The sequence below is a fragment of the Hipposideros armiger genome, unplaced genomic scaffold (assembly GCF_001890085.2).
Source record: "Hipposideros armiger isolate ML-2016 unplaced genomic scaffold, ASM189008v1 scaffold_321, whole genome shotgun sequence".
In the NCBI taxonomy this organism is placed as follows: domain Eukaryota; kingdom Metazoa; phylum Chordata; class Mammalia; order Chiroptera; family Hipposideridae; genus Hipposideros; species Hipposideros armiger.
This window is the reverse complement of record NW_017731671.1, coordinates 196,297-204,112: the sequence shown is the minus strand read 5'-3', so window position 1 is coordinate 204,112 and position 7,816 is coordinate 196,297. Positions and strand designations below refer to the sequence as shown.

Here is a 7,816-nt window from a genome sequence, read left to right as displayed (position 1 = left end):
GTGGGCTAGCATAGGCCACCGTGAGTGCCAAGAAGAAACAGACGCTGGGGGAGGGTAGTTGGACGTTGTCATTTTAGGGGTTGATATTGAAAGTTGATATATTTGGGGGCTGATATTTTAGCCCCCCGTTTTATTGCCTGTAGAGTACTTATCTGACTCAATCTGAGTCTATTGTTTTCTCTCCACGGAACAGATCAGACCACTCTGAGTCCTCTCTGCATATCTCAGCCCCCTGCCTGGCCTCGCCTGGGACACAGCTCGGTATGCGTGATGGAGGAGTGAACCAACTTAGGGCCCGCCTTTGTGGACCGGGCACGTGTCCTGTCCTTGTGGCCAGGTTTGCTTTGGACACCACTTGCCCCTGGATGCTCTCTCGGCGCCGCCCACCAGGCCTGCTCCACGCCCGGCTGTTCCTTGCAGCAGGTACAGGGCGTAGGCCAGGTATCATCTCAGTTGATAACTCTCTGGGTGGCCCTGGCAAGTTCCCGCTCTCCCGGCGTTGGCTTCCTGGCCTGTAAAATGGGGATATTGCACACAGGCAAGGGACGCGAAGGGCCAGCACGGGCCTGGTCCATGGGAGGAACTGTGAGCTGGGGTGCCCGGCGGCCCACCGGTTGGAAAGAGGAGGCATTCTTACGGAAGAGTAACTAACTGGGGACCCTGGGATTTGGATTTTGGCCTGTGTGACGTGGCACAAGTCACCTCCCCTCTCTGATCTTTGCTTGGTTTCAAGGTAAATGGCACGGCTACTCTTAGGGGCCGGGGACCAGGACAGGGCTGCTTTGGCTTGTCCAGGGGCCAGCCCCACCTGGGAACGGGAGCACATGGGGAGGTGTCGGAGGCAGGAGACAGTGGCAGCTCAAGGTGTCTGGGGCAGACAATGGGCACTGTGTTCGGGGGCATGGGGCGGGACGGCAGGGTGGCACAGTGGCACCCCAGAAGGAATGTGTTGGCCTGTCTGGGAATTCGAGCACATGGCTCCCCGCGTGGCCTGTACCCCATGGTGGGCTCCCTGGATGGCCACACACACCCTGTCACACGTGGTTGAGAGCCTGGAATGGCCGAAGGGAGCAGAGGCCAAGGGAGGTGCTGGCAGACTGGGAGTTCCAGGGCCCCCGCCCCCTGAAAGTCTGGGCAACCTCTCTGGGCCTTTGGGAGAATGTTGAGAGTGCACACAGGGCTTCCCTTTGCCACTGACTTGCTAGGTAATCTTGGGCAAGCCCTTTCCTCCCTCCAGGCCTCAGTTTCCCCATCTGTGGTCTTTGATCACCCCTCAGGGACTTCCTGGGGTTAAGACATCTCTCATGGCCCAGTCACTTCCCTCTCTGCCTCATTCTCCCCTCCTTGGAGTGGGGTCTTAGTGACCAGTCTGTCCCCTGGGCCCAGAACAAAGTCTGGCCATGGCTGTGCTAAGTAAATATTTGCTGAATGAAGGCATTGTCGTTATTATTCAGATTATTTTCTGCTTGCTGCTCTCAGGTCCTTTCTCTGCCTTTTTCATCCTGCCCTGTTGGCTGCTTTCATTCAGTGAGCTCTCAGGGTAGTGGGCTCTTCTCAGCAGTGGGGCTCAGCCAGTGGGAGGCGCTGCAGATGGGAGGGTGGGAGGAGAGAGGAGGGGGTGTTGCTCCCTGCCCCCTCCTTGGTCCCAGCTGCAGCTCCTCTGTATATGGCCTTCCTCCTTGCCTCCCCTCTCACTGGCTTGTAGGACCCTCTGCCTCTCCGCGCCCCTCAGCTCTGGGGACAGTCATAGCTCCCCGCTTTCCCCATTGCCTCTCTCCAGGCGCTTCACGCCCCATCTGCCCGCAGCTCAGAGTGGTCCGTTCCCCAAGATTTCTTCTGAAGCCGCTGATGTCTGTGTTTTGCCAGGACGCTGACACGTGCCTCTGGGCCAGGTAGCTTTCATGACCCCCATTTTCCAGATGAGAAAACTGAGGCCCAGAGAGGTGAATGGCTGTGAATGGCTCCAGGCCTTGCACCTGGGAGTGCCAAGATTTGAACCCACATCTCTGTTACTCCTGTGTCTGGGGCCTTTGGTCCTGGGCAACAATGACTTAGCTTTTCTGATATCACAGTACTAAAAGCTTAGAATGCTCAGGCGGAATGCTTAGCAAGTAGTAAACATAATCACAGTTATGTTTTCACTCTCACTCAGGCAAAGCCCTGGGCCGTGGGCCAACAGCTCATTCGAGGTGTCTCCTCCACGCCCCTGTGGTGGGGGGCTGTGAGGAAAGGGGGCTGGGCAGCCCAGGGGACGCAGTCTGGGGAGGTGGAGTGGAGGGCTGGGAGCGTCTGAGACTGCTCTCCATCGGTCAGCGGGCCGTCTCCATCCGGCAGCCAGGGGATCAGACAGCCCCATCCTGGGGAACTCCCCGGCCAGTGAGTCCAGGGGCCAGACAGGCTCCCAAACTCCCGAGGTGACCTGGGCCTCTGGATGACTTCACGGGTCTTTCCCACTCATGAGTCACCTGTGCCTCACTCACTGACCCCTTGGGCACCTTTGGAAGGAGTGGGGGTGGCCCGCGGGGCTGAGCTCTAGTACCTAATGGTGCAAGGAGAGGTGGGGAAAGGAGACCCGTGGTGTTTGCCTCTGGGGTGCTGTGTGAGGAGGCATCCCAGCTCCTCTCTGAGCCTGAGGGACAGTATCACCCTTCCTGGGGGCTTCATCTAGAATTTCCCCCTCTTTATTCCAGCTTGGGCATGCTGGAATTGGCCAGCTCAGGGCTGTGGAGGTAACTGCACCGCAGTGAAGGAAGGAATAAGTCCCTGTCTGTCTGCCCGTCTCCTCCTCGCCCTGTCCAAGCACGGGCGTGAATCAGCCCAGGTGAAGAAGCTGACTCACCTTCCTTACCTGGCCCTGGAGAAAGGACTACTTTCCCTTCCCTGAAGGTTGGAATCAAACTTGAACTTGGCTGTTACTCTCAGAAGAGAGTGACTCTGCCTGGACACAGTGCCAGGACTTAGGGTGTCAGGTCCCTAGGAACCACTGAGCACCTCCTAAACATCAGGCTCATAGCCTCCGCTTGGCAAACATTATCTCAGAGGATATCACACCAACCTGTCAGTGCTGTTGTTTGCAGATGAGGAAACTGAGGCTCAGAGGGGGGTGTGACCCACCCAAGGTCACAACTGCCCAGGTACATGCCTGCAGAGTGAGGTCTGACCAAGCCTGGGATTCTTGTCCTTGGAAAAACTTTCTTGCTTTATCTTATACCCCTAGGCCCCCAACCTCCCGTGTGAGTTCAGCCCCCTTGCTTAGAGACCCAGGGAGGCTGGGAGGGGGGAGGGGCAGGGAGGGTTGGGGGTGCAGAGCCAGCCCTCTTCACAGCCCCTTCTGTGTCACAGGGTCCAGGAGTCACCAGAGAAGGGGTGAGCTCCTCCTCTGTGCCCCCATCAAGGGTCAGCCTGCCCCCCACCATCCTGCTGTTGTTAATCTTTAAACAGCCTGATGATTAATTAATTAGCAAGACCCAGGGGGCTCGGTTGAGTGCACCTGGTGCCTGTGACCAGGGCACCCTCTCCCCAGCCTTTGTTACATGGGGTCTGTTTGAACTTGTGAGGCGGTCTGGAAGCTTCGGGTCCTTGAGTCCAGCACCACTGACTGGACAGGACGGGGCCAGTCTGAGCCTCGGTTTCCCTCATTCACCTCGCCATCCTGCTTGCCTCCTGGGGTCAACCAGGAAGAATGACTCTCGAGTGGAAACACTAGTGGCTGTAGCTGGTGGGTGTTGGAGAGACTTAGGGACAGGGTTCTCACCGAGAAGCAGCAGGACAGGACAAATGGCTCTTGATGCCGGAGGTGACCTTGGCCAAGTCCTTTCTTCTCTTTCAGTTTCAGTTCTCCCATCTGTGAAACAAGGGATTGGGATCAGTGAATGCCCAGGACCCTGGGAGGCCTCTAAAGAGTGAGTAAGTCATTGGTGCCACACAGAGCCCCCAGCCTTCCACGTCCCTCCCCTCTGTCCCCCCCCCACATGCCCCAGGGTGCTCAGCTCACACTCCAGGGAGGTGCTGGGCTGTGAATATCATCCAGGCATCTCCAGTAACATGGAAGGCTCATTATCTGTAGGTGGGAAGACCCCAGGAGGCTTCTAGCCTGATCAGCTAGGGCAGGTGTGGGAGAAACGTCAGCCCTGCCCAAGGTGCCCATGTTTACCTTGTCATTGAAAGAGCTGGTCTCCCAGAAAACACGAGACACTTACCCTGGGAGACGAGGGATCTTGGAAGACATCTGGTCTTCTGTGATTTTAGAATTTGTATACGTTGAAATGAAATAACCCGAGTCATACCTAAATCCATAAACACATTTTCATTGTTAGAAAGTATATTTGCCTTCCCGTCCGGTAGGGGTTGAATAGTGCCCCCCCTCCCAATTCAGGTCTACCTAGGACCTCAGAATGCAACCTTATTTGGCCGTAAGGGTTTCCGCAGATGTAATTAGAGTGAGGATCTCAAAATAAGATCATACTGGACTTGGGTGAGTCCTAAATCCAACATGAGCGTCTTTATAAGAGAAAGGAGAGGCAGACTTGAAAACAGAGACACAGGAGAAGTCATGTGAGACAGAGGCAGTGGCTGGAGTGATGCAGCCACAAGCTGGGAGAGGCAGGAAGGGTCCGCCCCCAGAGCCTTCGGAGGTCGTGTGGCCTAGCTGACACCTTGATTTCGGACTTTAGCCCCCAGAACTGTGAAAATAAATGTGTGTTGTTTTAAGCCCCCCAGTTTGTGGTAATTTGTTACAGCAGCCACAGGAAACCAACGCACGCCCAGACCCCAGGGCCCTTCACAGTTGTTGTCTGTCCCTCCTCTCTGCTCTCCACATGCGACTGTATTTATTGTACGTACAGAGATTGTGTTTTTATAACTTAAATAGGTGCGCAGCCCATGTAGTGTTCTGTAGGTGGCTCTCACGCCCTCCCTCATGCATCTGGGAGAAGGCTCCGGGTTCTCGCTCCTGCAGTCCTTTCTAGTGGCCGCAGTCTATTGTGTCATTCTCCCTCCCTTATTTAACGAGCCCTCATGGATGGACGTAAGGTCGTTTCCAGCTTTCCTGCATGATACACAGTGAACACCTCTGTACCACCTCTTCTGTACACGTGTGGTGATTTCTGGAACATAGAAGCTTCCTTAGTAGGAGGGTCGCTGGGTCAAAGAGTAAGCTCCTTCACAATTTGATTGGTTTTGTCAAATTGCATCAAAATGGGTTGGAAACTTAGGCTCTTGAGGAGAAGAGAAGCATGGAAATAGACTTTTGGATTGTATGGCATTGGATACTTCCAACCCCAGAATCATGAAAATTTAGGACACAGGGAGAGGGAGCCTTGGAAAGAAAATCTATGCTGGGAACCCAGCAGGGACCACTCCCAAACCCTACCTAGGTCTCTGTCCCCCTGGAGTGGGTGAGGAGTAAGTAGGGGGGGTAGGACTGGGGCCCTGGGGCCCTGAGGGTCTCAGGGAGCACTGACAGGGGGCGAGGCACCTCCCAGGCCTGGGCACCCAGTTCCTCTGCCCCACAAGACTGCTGCCCCTGCCCAGCTGAGGTCCCTGGTCAGTTGGGCCTCTGTAGTCAAACTCTGCGTGTGGCATGAAAGAAGATAGGACTGTGCGCCCGCCCACCTGTCTGCCAGTCCCTCCTGCCCCCCACCCGCCATCCCCCTGGAGAGGGACCTCTTCATCCAACCAGAGGAGCATGGGGGACTGCTGGCCCTGCCCTGCCCCATGGCCCACGGCGCAGTGCGAGACTGGAATGACGTGGGTGCATCTGCTGTACGTCTATTCCCAGGACCAGCTGCAGACCTTCTCCGAGGAGCTCCCTGTTCTTCTAATAGATGCCCTGCCCAACCAGAGTAAGAACTGGGAGAAGGCGGCACAGGTGTCCTTTGAGACCTTCAACGTGCCCGCCCTGTTCACGTCCGTGCCAGCCATGCTCAGCCTGTACACAACAGGACACACACCATGGGACCTCAGCTGTCTCAATCTGGGAGGGCTTTGCCACGCAGCCTTCCTTCATGTGGTGGATGGGGCCGGCCGCAACGTCTCCCGCTGTCTCCAGCTGCTGCCACTCAAGGAAGGTGTCGACTGCCACACCTCAGCTGAGTCTGAGGTTGTCTGAACCATCCAAGAGCAAGCCTGCTACCTGTCCATCAAGCCGCGGGAAGATGAGGCCCTGGAGACAGAGAGGGTGCAGTGTACCTTGCTGGATGGCAGCACGCTGGACGCAGGACCAGCGCGATTCCGGGCCTCGGAACTGCTGTTCCTGCCAGACCTGGTTGGGAACGAGAGTGAGGGGCTCCACGAGGGGCTGACCTTTGCCATCCACAAGTCTGGCCTGGACCTCCGCCGGACGCCGTTCGCCAATATTGTGTTTTTGGGCGGCTCCACACTGTTCACGCTGTTCAAGGCGAAGTGAAGTGAAGAAGCTGGCCCCCAAAGGATGTCAAAATCAAGAGCTCGGTCCCTCAGGAGTGGCTGTGCTCCTCAGGGTGGGTCGGTGGCTCCACCCTGGCCTCGTGGCCTCGCAGAGCACTTTAAAGAAGATGTGGGTCTCCAAGAAGGAGTACAAAGGGGATAGCTCCCATGCTATTCAGCGTAAAACCTAGTGCACAAAAAGAAAGGGGTGGCATAGATCCAGAGCCCTTGACCCTTTCTGGTCTGGACCCACATGCCAGGCCTAGCGTCCCTGGCATGCCCTGAGCGCCGGCTAGGTGGTGCAACAGTGCTTCCCTTTGGCTCTCCCCCTGCATGCGTGTGTGCGCGCGCGCGTGCGCGCGAACACACACACACACACACACACACGTGCGCACACAGTAATGTTTAGCTGCATGGGTGGGAGTCTTGAGCTGCAATATAGGAACTGAGGAGTGCAGCCTTGAGTGGTTCTGGGTGTCCCCCTTGGCCAGGCCAGTTAGGTCTATGGTTCCTGGCTCTGACCCTCAGGGCTACTTCCTCGAGTTCCAAGGCCAGACACCCAAATGTCCCCATTTCCTCTGCCAGGGTCCCTCCTAGGGCCAGGGTACCTGGATGCCTGTGTAACTAGCTTTGGGGAGTGGTGTGGAGGAGGCGGTGTTCACCAGCTCCCGCTGGTGCGTCACTGCTTCTCGTGCCACCTCTTCTTCCTGACCTGACAGGGTGGCACAGATGGCCGGGCACTCCTCGGCATCCCTGACCGCCCCCCGACCCTGTCTTCCTGAGTGGACATCATGGTGTAGGCTGAGTACTGGGCCGTCTGCCATCCCCAGTGAGGGGTTCTGGCCCAGAGTCAGACCCTTTGGAGCCAGGGCAGAGGATGCACGGGGTCTGGGCGGCCACAGTCTGTTGTGCTCCCCACTTCAAAGCACTTCATTGACTTGCTGCTCCTTCAAGGGTTAACGGTCTTCAGTTATTGAGGGGAAGCCCCTTAATCAGGAGTCAGAGCCAGAGGGGCGAGGGGGCCACATCTCCTCTCCCACCTCTCCCAGGAAGGAGGGCTTCATTACCCTGGGCCATGCCTCCCCGCTCCCAGATATAGTACAATCATTTAACATAGCTGCCTGAAGAAACTGTTTTGTGAGTCATTACAGTAATAATTGTGGACAAGGCCCAGAAAAAAAAAAAAGGGAATGGAAAGAGCAGGGTGGGGGTGGAGGAAAAGGGGCTGCTTGCTCTAGAACCCATCTGCTAGCCCTGCTGGAGGCTGGGGTCTGGGGCAGGGCAGGGGGCTCCGGGCTACACAGTGCTTGCCTGCCTTGGGGCCACCTCCGTTCTCACTCTGGTGGTTTTAGAACAGACTGCACCCTCCAATTATTTGACACTCCTCTTACTGAAGGTGGGAGTCCCCTTC

At 56.6% G+C, this 7,816-nt stretch overlaps 1 pseudogene; it reads left to right on the top strand.

The window, feature by feature from the left end:
- The first annotated feature begins 974 nt into the window (after window positions 1-974).
- LOC109392230 (beta-centractin pseudogene) lies at window positions 975-6,596 on the top strand (annotated as a pseudogene).
- The last annotated feature ends 1,220 nt before the right edge of the window (window positions 6,597-7,816 follow it).